Source organism: Lissotriton helveticus, chromosome 1_1 (assembly GCF_964261635.1).
Source record: "Lissotriton helveticus chromosome 1_1, aLisHel1.1, whole genome shotgun sequence".
NCBI lineage: Eukaryota > Metazoa > Chordata > Amphibia > Caudata > Salamandridae > Lissotriton > Lissotriton helveticus.
This window is the reverse complement of record NC_136057.1, coordinates 1,209,248,947-1,209,269,083: the sequence shown is the minus strand read 5'-3', so window position 1 is coordinate 1,209,269,083 and position 20,137 is coordinate 1,209,248,947.

Sequence of the window (20,137 nt, the reverse complement as noted above, 5' to 3'; positions counted from 1 at the left end):
AGCAAAGGAAACACAGGTGATGTGATTGTGAAATGAGGAAAAGAAATTCCACATTTTTCAATTACATCACCTGTGTTTCCTAACTTTACGAATCACATTGTGCAGATGAGGTTTAGGCCTGTCCACGGACACAGAAGAGGTCTGGCCTTTGTTCAAGAGTGAAGTGGACATGACTCACTTCATTGGTAGGCCTGCACGTGTATTATCTCCTCTGTACTCTTCAACAAGCCTAAACTTCATCTGCAACCCTGAGTAGGCCTCACCTCAAACAAACCTCTGGATAGGCCACACCTTATCGTCATCCTGAATCAATCATTTAAAATGTTAGGGACAGATTTATGATAGCCGTGTGCCTCTTTTGCGCCGCTGTGCGTCACTTTTGTGACGCAGCGGCGGTGCAAAAGATTTGCTATGTTGCGACATATTTACAACTTGATGCATCTAGGCAGATGTGTCATGCTGTAAAGTCCTGTGCCACATGAAACCTGCGTCAGATTTCATGTGAGCGTTTTGTTGTAGGGTGGCCATTCATTTGCATGAAATCCCTGTAAAACTAACACAGTAAAATTAAGAAGATTTCACTGAGTCACATTTATGGCATTGCTGAATCAAATCCTTACGCCTGTTTGAAACAGGCATAAGGAGTGATGCACCATGCAATGTGTGGCTTGCCCCTGTGCATTGCAGTAGACATGTCGCGCTTACGACGTGATTCGTGCAATGCGCCATTTTTGTGGAACAGATGCGTGACGCATCTGTGCTGTTTTTGCTCAATGGTGCTCTGCATTGTAAATGCGGCACATCATGGGTGGCAGAGCAGTGGCGCACGTTAACTGGTGCATCCCTGGGGATGCGCCAGTTAACATAAATCTGCTCCTTTAAATTTAAGTATTAGCAGGGGACACAGTGTTGGTGAGGCTTATCCAAGGTTAAGAAGAGATGAGTCCTGTTCACTGAAAAATTGGACATAGGCCTCACCTCCTCAGCATCGCTGGACATGGGTAAATAATATCTGCAAAATGTTACTCTTGTTAAACAATTTTACAATTATAGTATCTGAGATTTGTCTCTTACTCTGCAACATCTCATTGTTGTTCTCTTTCTTTAAAGATAACGACAACATCAAGCATGAGTGATAATGAGCAATCTGTTGATCTCGATATTATCATTGAAATTGTGATTGAAACATCAGTGGAAGTAGATCCCTTGGATGATTTAAATCCTGAGGATGATGAAGAACATGATGAGGATGCCGATTTGTCAGAATTGTATGACATAGGGTGGGAAGCTGACCTGCTCGAGCCTATGGTACTATAAACATTTGTTTTTGAAAGTTACTGGAAATGAAAAGTAAACATGTTAACCTTTTCATTTAAAATTAAACAAATCTTCAAAAACAGCTTGTGTGAAGTGTCTTTAATAAAATAGGGAAATATGCTGATAAAAATTAGTTCAGATTCACATATAAAAGAGCAAAGGTCAAATGTAGAAGCATTCTATTTCTTTGCTACTATTTGTGACTACTAAATTTGCCAATGCACTAAAAATTATTGAATGTAAAATTGACAAGTAGTGTGTTAATTTTTTGACGACTGTTATTGATTTACTGTTTGGTAATAGTGGTTAATAACATTTTTTATTATATTTTACCACAGATTCAACTGCAGATCATTTCAAAACTACATTATGCATCTAAAGAAAGTACCCGAAAGGCTACAAAACGTCAAAGACAGCAGATTACTAAATGCTTGCAGCAGTCCTCTACAATAAAAACTCGTCAAGTCACCAAGAAAGCTCCGGGTAAGACAACGAAATCATTCCTAAGAAACATTTGTAGAAAAAAAAGTAGTACTACAGAACATGTTTTAGTCCAGAAAAAGAGAGCCAATTTAAACGGAAAGGAAAGGCCAATCAAAAATGTTACTGCTAGAGCAGGAGATAACTCTGTGCATGGTAGTAGAAGGAAAAATCAGTTTAGGGACATTCGTAGATGAATGTTCCGCAACAGGATAATTGGCAATTTGTTAAAAAATATTAAGAAAGGTCAACAGAAAGTGGTTTTTTATAAGAGAAAAAAAAAGTTGAGAAAATTATTGATCAGGCATTTGAAATTAAGCGAAAGTTATTTATTTTGATAATCAATAGAATTAGCAAGCTAAACAAGGCAATTTATGATTTCAAAAGAAATAGTAGATGGAAGAGAACAGTTAATCGTAGTAATTTTTGTGAAGTTTTTTCAGGAGAATGGATGCATAGTTCAAGTTGTGAGGCATTTTTTAATGAGGAGAGTTATTTCCAGGATAATGATTTGGTGCATGCAGTTGACACCAGTGGTCGAGCTTATGAGGTGAAAGATGGTTGTCCAGTTGAAAAAGAAAAACTTGTGACAACAGAGGCAGAAGAGGTGTTAGGTAATGAGGTTTTAGGAAGACGTCCTAAGGGTCCAGTGTATACCTGGAAGTGTAGTAGTATTTGCAGTGTGCAACAGGATTCCATCAATTTGCTTTGTGATTTTGTACGGACATTTAATAAGAAAACTTTAAAACAGAAAATGAAGTTGTTGCAAGAATTAGATCCTTGCAGAGTGAGAGAAGTGACAGGTTTGCATGGTCATTCACTGGCTTGTCTTTCCAGGAGAGTATGCCAGAGTGTTTTTCATCATTTCAGGATGCTAGCAGTGCATCATAATAAAGTAAGGAAATTAGTTAGAATGTTGTATTATGCTAAGAGTCCAGCAATTATGCTTAAACAATTATGCACTGCTCTTTTGCATGGTTCTGAAGTAGATTTGAAGAATATTTGTGAAGAAATTGAGTTTTGTTACTTTACAAGTAAAGAGGAGAATGTTGAAATTGACCCAGAAGAAGAAGGTAATGTGGAAGATAGTGTACAGGTTTCCAGTACAGATAATTTTCAGAAAGAAATTGCCACGTTTCAGGTGAAATCAAGTGAGAGGCCTAATTTCACTTGTGTGTGTTGTCGACGCACTTATTATAAGAATCAGACTAAGTTAGTGGATTTATATGCGAAAAGTGAAAGTGAAAATAATAGTGAATGGAAGGATTTTGCAACATACTTGATGGTAGAAAATTGTTTTGAATTGGGATAGGATCAACGTGTGTGTACTTATTGTTGTAACAAATTAAATCAAAACCGGATGCCTGCTAGAGCGGTTCATAATAATCTGGAATAGGTTGAGATTCCTTCTGAATTGAAGGATTTAAATACTTATGAATCTATTTTGATTCAAAGTATCAATCCCTTTCAGGCTATTGTACGAATGGAGCCAAAGACAGGGAAATTGCCTCCATCAGATTTACAGAGAGGATTAAAGGGAAGAGTTGTTTATTTGCCTCTAGATTTGAAGAAAAACATTAATACAATTGGAGTAGAGAAAGTGGAAGAGGAACCTCTGGTTATCTTAGTTAATGGGGTTCCGACAAAGAGTAAGAAAATCTGGCAAGATTTAGTGGATGTTAGGAAAGTCAAAAAGGCAACATTGTATTTGAAGAAAAACAATAAGTACTACAAGAACGTATATGTTGCAGAAGAGGAAGTAAGTGAAGAAGAGGATAGCGATTTGTGTGCTGGTCAAATTGAGAAAGTAGAAGCCTCTAAAAATGAAGAAATATATGAACATTATAGTGTTCATCCTTTGCATTCCAAGGAAGTCATGGGGAATGCTATTGAGTTGTTTCAAATGAAACAAGCCAAAGGAAGTCCCATTAGTGTTTGGGAGGAAAGTTTGGAAGCTCGGTGTTTCCCACAGCTATTTCCAACAGGTCAAGGAGGAAGATATGATGAGCGACCTGATCAAATTCCTGCTTCTGAATACCGGACTTTACGATTGTATGCAGAAGATCCTAGGTTTCGTCAATGCATTCCCTATTTGTTTCATCTACTGTTTGAAAGCGATCTGTCTGGACTGTCATATGCAGTGAACCACATCTTGAAAAGTGGTGTACAGATGCAAAATATCTCGGCAAGTGATTTTATGGATAAAGTCAATGTGCAAGACAGTATTTTTGGATTCTCACCTGATTAATCTCATGGCGTATCAGCGTGGTACTAATGAGTACTGGTACCGTCGTCATGGTGATTTAAAATGTATGCTGAGGAACTTAGGAACTCCCACATGGTTCCTCACTCTCAGCTGTGCCGAGTATGGTTGGGAAGACTTACTTGGATTTCTACGAGAGGCAAATGGAAACATTGAAAATATCGAATTCAAGACACCCGGAGAACTGTGCTCCTTGGATCCAGTGAATGTATGCAGGTACTTCAATCATAGATTTGAAGCTATGATGTCTTTCATCATGAACAAGAAAAATCCACCTCTTGGAGAGGTGTTGGATTTCTTCTGGAGAAAGGAGTACCAAGCAAGAGGTGCTCCTCATATACATATGCTGCTGTGGATCAAAGATGCACCCAATTTTGGAACAGATCCGGATGACTTAGTGATGAGTTTCATAGAACAGTATTCTACATGTGCTGTTCCAAAGGCAAAGGAAGACAAAAGCCTAAGAGAACAAGTTTTACGCTTCCAAAGCCATCGTTGTGGAATGTACTGTTGTCGTAAATTCAGAAACAAGGACAAGTTCTACACAAAATGTCGTTTCGCCTTTCCACGACCGGTGATTTCTAAAGGAAGAGTGAACAGTTTGATGTCTTCACTGCGACATAATGTGATGAAGAAATCACCCAAAAATACGTACAATTTGAAAAGGAACGAAGAGTCCAAGTACATCAACGACTACAACCCAGTGATTTTGTCCATGTGGAATGCTAACATGGATATACAGTTTGTGGCTGATAACTGCATGGCTGTGGCTCGGTATGTGACATCTTACATCACCAAAAAAGAAAAGACAGAATTGAAGGATATGTGGGAGGACATTTCCCATGAAAAGAGCCTCAGTAAGAAGTTGTACAGTTTCAGTCTGAAGATGTTGTCGCATCGAGAAATCGAAGCTTACGAATGTTCTGACCGGTTGTCTTCAGCAAGTCTCTATGCCAAATCCAGGAGTATCATTTGGGCGAGTCTTGGTCTTGCTGCAACGCGTAATCGAGTTCTGAAACCTGTATGGGAAATTGAGTATTTGGCGGAAAAGGAGCCAAACAGTACAGATATTTTGAAGACCAACATGTTGGATACATATTATCCAAATAGAACAGTCACCTCGAGAATGTTTGTCTGTATGAGGTTCTACAAAATTACATATTCAAGAGGAACATCAAAGAAGATATTGATAAAGGAGTGTATGCTGTAATTGGAAGTGAGGGATGTCTGGTCAAGCAAAGAAAATGCCACTTGGTAAACCATCGAAAATTGAGTGGCGAATCTCCTGAAAGAAAAGAGTTTTTCTATTTAGCACTTTTGCAACTTTTCAAGCCTTGGCGTGCAGAAGAGGAACTGCTTGGAGATTTCCTCTGTTACGAAGACTCTTTCAATGCCGCCAAGGAGACCATAGAATGTCCTGTTTTTCCCAAATATCTAGAAATGTTGAATGCGGAAATCGAGCAGGAAGCAACGATTGCAGCCGAGATTGCTAGAGACAGTTCTCAGGACAGTCAGAGTTCTGTTTCATTGAGTCAGGATCCACTAGGAGGACCAGTTATCGAAAATGAAGCTGCCACTGCCATGATTGAAGTGGAAAGAGCCATGGCACATGCTCAGGAGGATGCGGTTAACTTAGAAGACTTGGAAAGACAACTCAACGTTGAGCAGAGGAAAATATATGACGAAGTTACCAACCAAATAGATCATGGATTAAGTCATGAGAAGAAAGAGTGCTCATGTACGTCGTTGAAGCCTGTCCGACTGTACGTGAGTGGAGAAGCGGGAACTGGAAAAAGTTTCCTCATTAAAGCAATTTCATGTTATTTGCAGAAAAGGACTGAGTCATCGCTGTCTTGTGTTGTCACCGCTCCAACTGGACTGGCAGCACATAACATTAAAGGTATTACTTTGCATCGTCTACTGATGCTGCCAGTGGAGCATGATAACAAATTACAATACCACAAGTTATCTGGAGATGCTTGTTGTGAAGTTTCAAGAGTCTTGAGGAAAATGAAACTTCTTATCATTGACGAAGTAAGCATGGTTTCCAATGTCATGCTTGCCTTTGTGCATTTGAGAATGCAAGAAGTTCTCAAAACAGAGTATGATGTGTTATTTGGTGGCAAACACATCATTGTTTTCGGTGATCTTCTGCAGCTGACACCAGTAAAAGGACAACCTCTGTTCAAAATGCTCACGCATGAAGATACCAGGAAGTGCCTAGGGAGCATTGGCAACGTCAATATATGGTTAAACTTCAATTATGCTGAACTGCGTGAAAATATGCGTCAAGCGAAGGATGAAGATTATAAGAATATTCTACAAGATGTTAGAATCGGAAAAGTGACCGAGCATGGGAAAGAAGCTTTACATGCACGATTACTGTCAAATTTGTATCCAGAAGAAGACGTTGTGCCTGAGAATATTTTTCAGAAAATTACTGAGAAGAAATCTGGAATATGTTTGATGCCAACTCTTGCAGAATGTGCCATCTTCAACAACAAAATGTTGCATTTAGAAAACCAAGAGATTGTGAAACTGGAAGCTATTGACAGAGTAGAGCATATGGGAGCAACAATTATTTTGTCTGAGAATTTGAAATCAAAATTGGATTCATTAGAGAAGACTATATCTAAAACTGCAGGTTTTGAAAAGACTCTGAATGTGTGCTTAAATTGCCGTATCATTTTAAGAAGGAATTTACATGTTGAAAGAGGTCTGGTAAATGGATCAATGGGTAATGTTGTTGATTTTGAGAAATACAGAAATAGAGATGGAATTGAATTTTTAAAAATTAAATTTGATGGCATTGAGGAAGTACAGCTAATTGGTCGTTGCTCTGCTAGGTTTTTGCTTGTAAAAGACTTATATGTTCGCTGTAAGCAGTTTCCTGTTTGCTTGGCATATGCGGTGACAATCCATAAATCGCAAGGTTTAAGTGTAGACAATGCATTGGTGAATATTGGCAGTTCTGTGTTCAAGGAGGGTATGGCATATGTGGCATTGTCACGAGTCAGAACTTTATCGGGATTGTACTTGATTGAGTGTGATGTTACAAACATTTGTGCGGATCTAGATTGTGTTAAGGAATACAATAGGTTAAGAAGAGAGTATGCGCCACATTTGCCTCAATATCCTTTGTTTGAGAAACGTGTGGTAGGCCGGAAACGAAGAAATGTGACCAATAGTAGAGAGGTTGTAGCAAAAAGACGAAAAGTCGATGAACCAGAAATTATAAGCAGAAAGAAAAAGGATTTTGTTGAAGATGTTGTTGGTTTTCAATTTGAAAACAGTTCTGGTGTCAACTGCTATGCTAATGTAGTGGTTAATGTTTTGTTTTCTCTAGAAAATGTAAAAGAAGAGATTGTGGTCAATTCGGATCAAAGATTTTGCAGTTTGTTGAATTCTGTGTTAGAGAAATGTAGCACTGATAGAACAAAAATAGAAAGTGTGTCTGAAATTCGAAATCTGTTAGACAAATGTTCAGGTCAAACGCAATTCTCTCAAAATATTCAGCAAGATTGTCAGGAGTTTTTAATATATATGCTTGATGTATTGCAAGATGAAGGTGTAGATGTAGATCACCTGTTTGGCCTTTCTTATCAATGGCAGCATGACTGCGAGAACTGTAGGGTATCAAGTACTACTAGTGTAGACTCTGAAAAATGTATATATTTAACTTTGCCAGACAGTAAATCAGTGTCCTTTAATAAGCTAGTAAAAGCAGCCGATCACAACATGGAGTGTAGCCAATGTAAGTCTGAAATGTTGTCCACATTATTTATACGAACATATGGCCAGTATGTCATTTTAATGTCCCAACGATGTAGGCCTGATGGAACAAAATTGACAACTTTAATTAAAAATGTTGTGGCTTCGCAGTTGTCAATATCAGGAAGGACTTTTGAAACTGCAGCAATTATATATCATGACGGTCCTTCAACAACATCAGGACATTACACAGCTTATTTGAAGTCTAGAAACGGCTGGTCATTCTGCAATGATTCTGTTTTAACTTTAAAAAAAAATTGCCTTTTGACCTTAAAAATTCTTACCTGGTGTTTTTACAACCAAAATTTTAGGAAAAGAATCTCGGGATTTGCTCTGAGGAATTTCAAGAGATTTGAATGGCTCCTACACTATTTGGCCTTGAGGATAAGTGTAGTACAGAGTCAAAAGTTATTTTTCAGTTTTAAGTAGTTCCTGAAAAAAAAGAAGGTTTTCTTACAGAAAGTGGTGGGCACGGATTAGTTAAAGGACAACAGAGTATTTCCCAAAGCAAACGGTGTTCTTACCATAACACTTGACGTCATGGAAAAATAACTGCACTTTGAATGAGTTCAGAAAAACTGTTTCTTTTAATAAGCTAATTCAAGCAGCCAATCAAAACATGGAGTAGAGGTAATGTAAGTCTGCAATGCTGTCGACATATTTTGAACAAACTTTTGGTTATAATGTCATTTGAAAATTCCAACTATATAAACCTGATGAAAATAAGTTTTCAACTTTAATTTCAAATGTTGGGGCTACACAGTCGTTGATTTTAGAAAAAAAATTCTAACTGCAGCAATTATATGACATGATGGTCCTTTGACAACATCCACTTATTACACATCTTATTAAAAATATACTTACTTTCTGTTTTCAGAAGAAAGAATTTAGGGTAGGTAACTGGCCTATAATGATTCTAGGAGTTGATATAATTGTATGTACTGTTTTAAATTGCTTTGTGATTAAAAGTGATGTAGAGAATTAAATAATTGTAGTAGTCATAGAGGTAGTGTAAGTCTGCTTCATAGTAAGCAGTATCAGTGTCATAGGAAATGTGGAACATGAGTGAGCAAGAAGGGTGAGATATTACTAGTACAGGATTGTGAAAGTGATCTTGAACGTTTTCTTTCTGAAAGTTGCGAAAAAGAAAATGACGGGATTTGCTTAGAAGAATTCCAAGAGTTATAAATGGCTCTTACACGATTTTGGCCTTGCGGAAAAGTGTGGTAGAGAGCGAGAAGTCATTTATTGTATGTAACATATTTGTCAAAACGATGGAGCTTTTCTTTCAGAAAGTGGCGGGCTGAAAATAATAACAGCACAACAGAGTGTAAGCTGTTCATAGGATATCCTTCGACGTCATGGAAAGTAAGTTAATTTTAAGGAGTTCTGATTTTTGATTGGTTATGTTATATAGGTTTTTTAAACACAATCATTTTGATTGTGTTTTTTTTCCCCCGCTGTTATATGATGAATACCTTCAAGTCACTGTTTTTAGTGAAATTTGATATATTCTGAGAACAGCAAAAATAAACCATTTAACATGTATAATTAATTCTGTACTTTTTGTATTTATGATATACATTTAGAACTGTGTAGGAGGCATGGAGAAGCTGAGGCTTCTGTAAGTGTCAAAGTTGTTGCATACAGTGTTCACCTTCTGCGTACTCTTTCATATGATAGACTACATCTGCAGAATGAGATACCTAAGCAAAGGAAACACAGGTGATGTGATTGTGGAATGAGCAAAAAAAATTGCACGTTTTTCTATTACATTACCTGTGTTTCCTAACATTACGCATCACATTGTGTAGATGAGGTTTAGGCCTGTTCCAGGAGACAGAGGAGGTCTGACGTTTGTTCAAGAGTGCAGTGGACATGACTCACTTCGTTGGTAGGCCTGCACATGTATTATCTCCTCTGTACTCTTCAACAAGCCTAAATTTCATCTGCAACCCTGAGTAGGACTCACCTGAAACAAATCTGTGGATCGGCCACACCTTATCAGCATCTAGAAACAATCATTTAAAATGTTAAGGGCAGATTTATGATGGCCGTGCGCCTCTTTTGCGACGCTGTTCCGTCACTTTTGTGACGCAGCAGCAGTGCAAAAGATGCACCATGTTGCAAGATAGGCCTCACTTCATCTCCAACAAGATACCGTCAGTTTAAAATGTATATAATTAGGACTGTGTAGGGGCATGGAGAAGCTGAGGCTTCAGTAAGTGTCAAAGTTGTTGCATGCAGTGCTGAACTTCTGCGTACTACAGAGGAGACAGAGGAGGTCTGGCCTTTGTTAAAGAGTGCAGTGGACATGACTCACTTCATTGGTAGGCATGCACATGTATTATCTCCTCTGTACTCTTCAACAAGTCTAAATTTCATCTGTAACCCTGAGTAGGCCTCACCTCAAACAAACACCTGGATAGGCCACACCTTATCGGCTTCCTGAATCAATCATTTAAAATGTTAGGGGCAGATTTATGATGGCCGTGCGCCTCTTTTGTGCCGCTGTTGCGTCACTTATATGATGCAGCAGTGATGCAAAAGATGCACCATGTTGCAAAATAGGCCTCACTTCATCTGCAACAAGATACTGTTAGTTTAAAATGTATATATTTAGGACTGTGTAGGGGGAATGGAGAAGCAGAGGCTTCTGTAACTGTCAAAGTTGTTGAAAAACTGTTTGTCCTTCAATCTTTTCCCTTGTCTTTTCTAATTTTTAAATACATGTTTTAATATTTTTCAAATTTTTGTTCTTTCTTTCACAGATTGAAAGTATAAAAATAACAAGTGACTAAGTTAACGACAATTATAAGGTAAATGTTTTGTACTCTTTTCATTACATTTCTATCACATTTAACTTCTATTAGTTCCACTGCTTCATTTCTTTAACCCTCAGTTTCCTGCCTTTGCTACTTCCCTCATTCCTTTCTCTATTACTTACTTACTCTACTCCTTCCACTCCTTTTCTCAGTCCCTCTGTTCTCATAGTTCCTCACTCCTGTTCACTCACTCCGTCTCTATTACTCTCACTGTCTCTGACTGATCACTCTTTCACTACTAGTTCATTATGCTTTCTCCCTGTAGTTCAAGCACACCAAGAGGCATATTATCAACACAGGCAATAAAATTATCGCTGCTTTTATCGGCAGAAAACTGCCGCAAAAGCGGCCTTAGCGGCAGTTTTCTGCGGCAAAAGCGGCTTTAGCGGCAGATTTCTGCCGATAAAAGCAGCGATAATTTTATCACCTATGTTGATAATATGCCCCTATGGTATTTACATTTCTTTGCTGTTTCAATCATTCCTTTTCTGTTACTTCTTCTTTTCTGCTTTCTGTTTTTTCTCTCTGTTATTCCACATGTTTTAATCTTATTTTGAACATTCACTCACATTCTCTAAGAAACTCTTGTTTATTATTCTTCTACTCTCCTTTTTTTCTTTCACTTCCTTATCTATTTTGTTTTTCACAATTATACCCTCTTCCATCTTTTCTTCGGTAAATAGATCTATTAAAAAGTATCTCTGTGTTACTCCCTATAGCTGTCTTTCTTTTAACATTACTCTCTGTTTCCTTCCCTTATACTTACTCTTCTTTTTTTTTTTTAAAAAATTTTGTTTCGCTTCCGGTTCGCGTACCGGCGAGCGAACCGGGAAGCGAACCAAAAGAAATAGAGGTTGCCAGAGTGCTAAACATTCTAGCAATTTTTTTATAAAGGGGAGGTAGTTCTGAAAAGAACTTTTTTTTTATTATTTTTGTTGTTTTATATTTTTTTATTATTTTTCTGAACATTTTTTTACTTTTTTTGTATTTTTTGAACGGTTTTATATTTTTGGGGGTTTTTTTGGGGGGGGAAACGAAAACGATTCATTGTAAAGGGCTCAACAGGAGCAACAAAAAAAAAAGAATTTATTCTCTGGGGCGTTTCGGACAATCATGATTATCAATTGCTAAGTTGATTAAATTGATGCTACTTTCTCTGTAGCAAATCAACTGACCGCAGCGCACGCACACTTGTTTGATTGTCCCGAACCTCATCTGTATATTTGGGACCATGTTCCTCGCCTCTGGTCCCGTCACTTCCTCTACATTTGATCTTCGGGCCACAGGAGGGGGGTTATCCTGCAGGTCACGTACCTGCGCAGCACTGTAGTTGATAGGGTGCCACCTCTCCATATGGCGATGCATCGTATAATTGCCATAACTGTATTTTTTATTTGTCCCTCTGGACAGATCTTTCTTGCAGATAAGGCAAGTTACATACCGGGCATTCACTTTTTTTTGGCCCCGGGGATATTTAAAAAAATTGCCAAATGAAACTCTCTTTGACACGGGACGTCCTAGGCTCTTCTTGCAAAAACTGCCTCCTCTCTTGCTCCTCTTCCTCTTCTTCCTCTTCCTCCTCTTGATTGAGGATTACCTGATGAGGTGGTCCTCTCTTCCTAGGAGGTGGTGGTGGTGGTGGGGGTGCACCAGCTGAAGCTACAACACTTGCCATTGCTAAGTGATGAAAAAAGGTCTTCCTCTCACAAAGATGAAAGTCAGAGTGAGGAAACAAGGAGGGGTTTTCATCATTTGGGAAAAAAAATAGTTCTGAACCAATGAAAAGTGTTATTTTTAGGTCACATGACCTAGCCTTACATCATTAGGAAACCAAAAGTGAAATGAACCAATGAAAAGTGTTATTAACAAGTCACATGACCTGTTATGCTTACGTTACGCGCTCCGCGCCGCGTCCCGGATCGCTTCCGGGAAGCTGCGCTTCGCGCCGCGCTTCACGTACCGGAGCACTTCTGGGTGCGCTAACGCGACGCGTCATATGACGCATTACGCGACAACGCGATACGTCGCGGTTACGCTACGCGTCACCATGTTGTTTTCTAACGCGGCAGTTTCGCAAACGGAACGTTTACCGGTTCGCGGACCGGGTCGCGGCAGCAAATTGAGCTAACAGGAAGCTACCCGGATCGCGGACCGGGAGCGAAACAAAAAAAAATATTTTAAAATAAATACATAAAAAAATTGTATTAAAAACATATAAAATATATTTTTCGATTTAAAGAAGAATACATTTTAAAGCTTTTGATATTTACTATTAAAAAACCATTGACATTCACTGAAAAAAACATAGGTTATAGACCATATATAGTTAGGAATTAGCATTTACAAAACCTTGAAAATTCACTGAAAAAACCATAGGTTATAGACCATATATAGTTAAGAATGAGCATTTACAAAACCTTATTTTACTCACACAAAACCATTGAAATTCCATATATAGTTAGTTGCACTAACTATATATCGCGCACCCGCAATCCACTGCTGATCATGTCACATATTACATCATTCATGACATGGTCAGTGACATCACTGATGACATCACTGATGACATCTCAAATGACATCACTGATGACATCACTGGTGACATCTCAAATCTACTGCAGCTTCCCAGAGTGTTCTAAAGAACAACTAGAGCGCTAACAGTCCAACTTATTACAAAGGTATGGCACACCTGAAGCCATCTTGATTGGAATAAAGTGGTAACTCTTAAAACATTTAATTTAAAAAGGAACAAAATGAAGGAGTATATTTTGCAATAGAAAGTATGATTAGTGCTGCAGAAAGAAAAATTAGGGTACATTTTAGAGTGACTTCTCAAATTCTCTTCTATTTCATTAAAAGATTCTGACATGCAGTCTCCCAAGATGGCCACAAGAGACAAAAGAGCCCAAATGTAGCCCAAATATCACCCAGATGGAGCCCTAGTATAGCCCAATGACAGAATGTCCCAGAATGTTCTAAAGAACAACTAGAGCGCTAACAGTCTTACTTATGACAAAAGTATGGCACACCAGAAGCCATCTTTTTTTTTATATTTCTTTTTATTGAAACTTTTAACAACATGAACAAAAAGAAATAATCAAGGCAGAGCAATCAATCAAATGGCGGTGCGTCCTGCAGGGAGGAAAGCATAAGATCATAATACAATCAATGACATTGCAGGATGGGAGGATTGAGGGATACAGCAAGTCCAGAGACAATCAAAACAACATGATAGCAGGAATGTCGGGTCAAGGGGAGGAAGGATCCACCACCAAGTGTGTGAAGGGGGGTGTACATATATCTCCCCAGTAGGAATTCCATTGACCCCAAATCTTACCCCACTTGCGGGGCCTGCCACTGGCCACATACACCGTCTTCTCCCTGAACATACACCAATCCATATTCTCCTTCCATGCCAGAACTGTGGGTGGCCTCTGGGAGCCCCACAACTGGGCGATATCCCTCTTGGCGATCATATTGCCATGGGTCACCCACTGAGTCTGTGACAAATCATAGTCATTCGGTTCCCACACATTCAACAAGCATCGTCTAGCTTCAGGCAATAAAGCAACACCAGTGACCTCCTCCATTACTGCATGCACTCGATTCCAGAAACGAACAACCGCCGGGCACTCCCAGAGTATGTGAAGAAAGGTGCCCGGAAGGCCACAACCACGCCTGCACAGCCCATCCGAAGCATAACCCATACTGACCAAGCGCGGACCAGTAACATAGATCCTCTGAAGAATCTTAAGCTGCACAAACCTAAGGCGGGCCGGAATTGCAACCTCTTTCGTTGAGGATAAGGCCAGCTGCCAGTCTTCATCATCTAACTCCAAACCATCGCTAGTCCAAGCTTCCCTGAGTCGCTGTAAAAGGTCAGTCCTATCGTTTATCAACTTTTTATAAATAAGCGATATCGTACTGTCGGGAACGTGCCCATCCAGCACACGATCCTCAAGTGGTGACGCCTCCGGTACAGTAGTACCCGGAGGGAAGACCGCCATCAGTGCGTGTCGGATCTGGGCATATCTAAAAAACTCCCTGTCACTCAGGTCATACTCCAATCTCAACTTGTCGAAGGTTTTAACCCTACCCTTAGTCCACACATCATTCACCCTGCATATACCAATAACGTCCCATCTATCAAAGCCTTTCGTCTTCCATAGGGAGCCCAGCCTCTCGGAAGCATAAAGCGGAGTAGCGCGTGTAAGTCTATTCTTCCATCCCATGGCATCATTCGCACGATGCCACACCTGCACCGCTATCTTGGTAGGGCCAGTGAGCAGCTTCCCTGCAGAATTCGTATAAAGCGCCCTATTGTAGTCACCACCAGGCAGCAACCAACTATCCATTTCGAATGCGGGGTTCGACGTGGGATCATACGTGCCGTGATTAATCGCCCCCCGTTGGGAGGCCCAGTAGTAGCGCTAAATATCCGGGAGAGCAGTTCCACCGTCATACCAAGGAAGTGTCAACTTGGCGAGTGCTATGCGAGACTGTCCACCCCATATCAGTTGTCGCTGCAAGCTTTCAATCTCCCAAAAATAGCTGGCCGGGATGGTATCGCAAGTATTCTGTAGGGCATATAAAAATCGGGGCAATGACAACATCTTAAATAGAGCTGCACGCCCGAGCGGGGACAACGGAAGGCTACGCCATGCCACAACATCGGATCGCAAGCGCTGAAGCGGGGGCAGCAGGTTACGTTCATAGCGAACCACAGGATCCAAGGTGATAAACACCCCCAAATATTTGAAACCCGCGTGTACCACCTGTATTGGGCACCCACGCGGCAAGAGAGGAGGATCTCCCGAGAGAACGTACACGCAGGACTTGGACCAATTGATCACAAGGCCAGAATTTTTACCGGAGGAAGTCAAGACATCGAATAGCACTACCAGTGACTTCCGAGGCGACGTGAGATATAACAGGATGTCGTCAGTGTAGAGTGATATCCGGTCCTCGAAATCAGGGGTCCAGCGTATACCCTTCATTGACGGCTCCCAGCGCGCCAAGTCGCTTAAGGTTCCAAAGCAAGAGCAAAAAGAAGCGGAGACAACGGGCATCCCTGGCGAGTACCCCTTCCGAGAGAAAATGAGCCAGAAACACGACCGTTGACAACCACCTGATCCAAAGGGTCTCGATATATTAGTTTCACCCAACCGATGAAAACTGGGCCAAAACCAAACTTGGCAAGGACAGCCCAGAGATATGGCCATTCCAGCGTATCAAACGCCATTGTGGCATCCAAAGAAGCCAAAATGGCCGATTCACGCAGCGAGGACGCTCTCGCAAGGGCGCCATGTAGACGCCGAAGGTTCAGCGCCGTGTTCCGGTGCGGAATAAACCCGCACTGATCCGGATGGATCAGGTCGCAGACGACAGAAATCAAACGATTCGCAAGCACTTTTGTGAGGACCTTAGGCTCAGCGTTTAAAAGCGAGATGGGCCTGTACGACATGCAGCAATCCCGCAGCTTCCCTTCCTTGTGAATCACGACGATAGACGCAAGCCTTTGATCAGGTGGAAGGGTACCCGCGTCAAGCGATTCTAAAAACATCGAGCGAAGATGTGGTGCTATTTTGTCTGGGCGCAGCTTATAGAATTCGATGGGGAGACCATTCGGACCCGTGGCCTTTCCCGATCTCACAGAGCGGATTGCGGTAGCGACCTCCTCAACCGAGAGTGTCGCGTCCATCAGTCCCCTATCCAGATCCGACAAGCAGGGCAAAGTAATGTCTCTCAGAAGCAAATGCGAATCCTGTTCCGATCTGTCCGATACAGGGGAGTATACGGTTTGAAAAAACTCAGAAAAACACTCCACAATCTCAACCGGGTCAGTCACTCTCACTCCATCCCCCCTAACAATCAAAGGAACCACACGACTAGCCCTCTCCTTCTTGTCCAACCAAGCTATCAACTTTCCTGCCTTATCACCCACATCATACAAGCGGCCTTGCTGCTCTCTACTCATCACCTTGGCGGCATCAGTGACCAATGCTCTATAGTCAGTTTGTTTGAGGCTAAGAAGGTGCAACCTGTCCTGGGTAACATTAGATTCCAGCTCTCTTTCTATGTCTGATATCTCAGTTTCAAGTCGGACCACTGTCTCGCATTTACGTTTCTTAGCGTTATTAATTAACGATAAGGCCTGGCCGCGGGCGACCGCCTTATAGGTTTCCCATAGCGAGACAGACGATGACACAGACCCCACATTCTCCACAAAATAATGGTCGAGTGATTTGATCAGTTCCATACGGACCTTAGGGTCACGGAGATACCAAGGGTTGACCGGGGCACCCGGCCCTCAGTTCCTGGACCTGTTTCCATTACAAGCCATAAGGGGGAGTGATCTCAAATACCCCTAGCAAAATGTCTGATCTCCTTAACAAGAAGGGGCCTGTGTTGAGGGCATCAGGATATAGTCAAGTCTGGAAAGACTACTGTGTGCACCAGAGTGGAAGGTGTATTGTAATTGTCCAGGGTGCAGCAGCCGCCAGCAGTCTATTAGACCCAGAGTGTCAAGGAAGCCACCCAGCCAGGACTGTGACCTCCCAAGATCCCTGGGTGGGTAGCGATCGACATGTCCGGAGACCACAGAGTTAAAATCGCCACCCACCGAGAGGACGCCTTCCGGGAGCCCCAGTATCACCCTCCCCAGGTCAGCAAAGGTCGTAGTTTGCAGGCCAGGCGGGACGTAAACGGAAAGCAAAGTGACGACCTTTCCCTCCCACCGTCCCATAATGGCAGCATATCTCCCCCTGTCGTCAAGGACGACAGCATCGATCTCAAGGGGGAGGGAAACTCTAACCAAGATACCCACCCCCCTAGAGCCCGTGGTAAAGCCGGAGTGTGCCAGTAAGTGGTAGCCCCTACGGTTCATAGCCTGGCATGTGTTGCCCATCAGATGTGTTTCCTGCAACAGCACAACATCAGGGGAAAGACGTCTCAAGAGTTGTAACACCACGCCCCGTTTTATCCTGTCCCCCAACCCGTTAACATTCCAACACAGCAATTTTAGCCCCCTACCCCCATCCCAAACGTAGTCGCAGCATCCACCCCACATTAGTCGCAGCAGCCAAGTCCAAATGTCCATCAATATAGTGCCTTGAAGGGAACAAAACAAAAACAACTCCCCCCCACCCCCAAACCAATAAACAAGACCCCCCACCCTGCACCCCTGCATTAGACTCAAAGGCCCCCCCAACTTGCAGTGTGCCTGTCGCCCTAGCAAATAACTAATCTACGAAAAGAAACCCCAGAGGAGGAAGAGACTTACTCCCCCCGCCACCCCTGGAGGGCCAACGCAATTAAAGAAAGTTAAAGGATCCGCAAACCATGCCGAAAGATCTATGTGCAGTCCAGCAAACCAAGTCACATTACTATTCCTGGTCCATCAGTCCACCCTCAGCACCACCAGAATGTTCAGGGTGTTCCTGCTGCCTGGGCAGCGTGTCGAGCCAGTCACTTGCAGCCTCAGGGCGGTCGAAGAAGAACGTCCGATCCCCATGTTTCACACGCAGTCGGGCTGGAAATAACATTGCGTATTTCATGTCCCTGTCTCTCAATCGTCTCTTCACTCCTTGAAACCCCATTCTTTGCTTCTGTACCAACTGAGTGAAGTCGGGATAGAAACTCACCGTCGTGTTCTCAAATTTCGTGGGGCCACCCAAACGCAATGCCTGCAGGATAGCATCCCGATCATGAAAATGAAATATCCTGGCGATGATGGGCCGCGGGGTAGCACCCAGCTTAGGTTTACCGCCCGGCACTCTGTGAGCCCGCTCCACTGCAAAGAATTTACTCAGGCCTTTGGGTGCAAGATGGTTGACGATGAGGTCCTCTACAATAAGATCGACATTTAAGTTGTCCGAATTTTCAGGGACACCCACAATACGAACGTTGTTCCGCCTAGAACGACTTTCAAAATCTTCCAAGCGACGGGAGAAGGAGTGGTTAGAGGACTGTAGATCGCGGACCTCCGTTTGTAGATCGGAGACATCCGTCGTGAGGCTGGAAGTCTTAAAGTCCAGGGATTTGACTTTTTCGTTCGTCTTAGACAAATCCGCCCTGATCAAGGTGACATCAAAGCCCTACACGACCAAGGCCCGAGCTACCTCAACAGCCGAGTCAACTTCTACGCTCCCAAACGCCACCTCCGATCAGCCAACCACGCCCTCGCCGCCGTCCCCCGCATCCGAAGAACGACTACAGGAGGAAGGTCCTTCTCCTACCTGGCCGCCAAGACCTGGAACTCCCTCCCGACCGACCTGCGCCTGACCCAAGACCACCTCTCCTTCAGGAAGAAGCTGAAGACCTGGCTGTTCGAGCAGTAGCGGCACCCCCCCCCCCCAGCGCCTTGAGACCCTACGGGTATGTAGCGCGCTTTATAAGTGTTACTGATTGATTGATTGATCGCCACTGTATCCAATTTTTGCGCCAGGGTTTCATACTGCGCACCGATGGAGGCCTGCATACCCACAATGGCGCCCATGATATCGTGCAGAGTCGGGTCTTCGTCCGCCGTAGGGTCATCTCCCTTGTCCGCTGGAGGCTTGCCAGTTCCACTGGGGGACCCCTTGGGATGACTCTATCGGTCCATGACATTAGATTATACGGAGCCCCCACGGTGAACAGCCTTGGTCTTCCGCTTGTCAACCTCTGGCTTGCCGGCCATCTTGGACGCTGCGCCACCGAGGGGACCGCGAGATCTGGTGAAAATGGCTACGTCGAAATCACCCACAGACGCTCAACCAAAGGACAGCGTGTTCAAAGTCACACACCGAGCGGTGATATACAGTCCCGGTCCTAGAGTGGGACCGGGAAGTGAAGTGATCCGGGAGCGGCGGGGCCAGATCTGCTGCATAAAGGGGTCTGGGCCAAAAGCGAAACCGAAAGCCAAGTCCAGGGTCGAAAGTGGGAACAGGGAAGCCGCTGTTGTTCAATTACCGTCCAGGCAGTTCACCAACTCGAGCCCGGGGCAGGACTGTGGAGCAGGCCAGGAAAGTTCAAATCACCATAAAATCGGTTCTCTTGGACCAATTCAAATTTTGAAAGCAGCTATCATATCAGCTGGGTTTCATCTGCGATGGTCCATAGTCATATCCAGGATTATAGTCAGGATAAGTGCCGGAGGTGGCGAAGGTCCGGGAGCCCTGTGCTCACGCGACCATCTCGGTTGCGCACGAAGCTCCTCCTCACCAGAAGACATCTTGATTGGAATGAAGTGGTAAGTCTGAAAACATTTAATTTAAAAAGGAACAAAATGAGGGAGTTCATTTTGCCATAGAAAGTATGATTAGTGATTCAGAAAGAAAAATGAGGGCACATTTTGAGTGACTTCTCAAATCCTCTTCTATTTCATTAAAACATTCTGAAATGCAGTCTCCCAAGATGGCCACCAGAGACAAAAAAGCCCAAATGTAGCCCAAATATCACCCAGATGTAGCCCAAGTATAGCCCAATGACAGAATGTCCC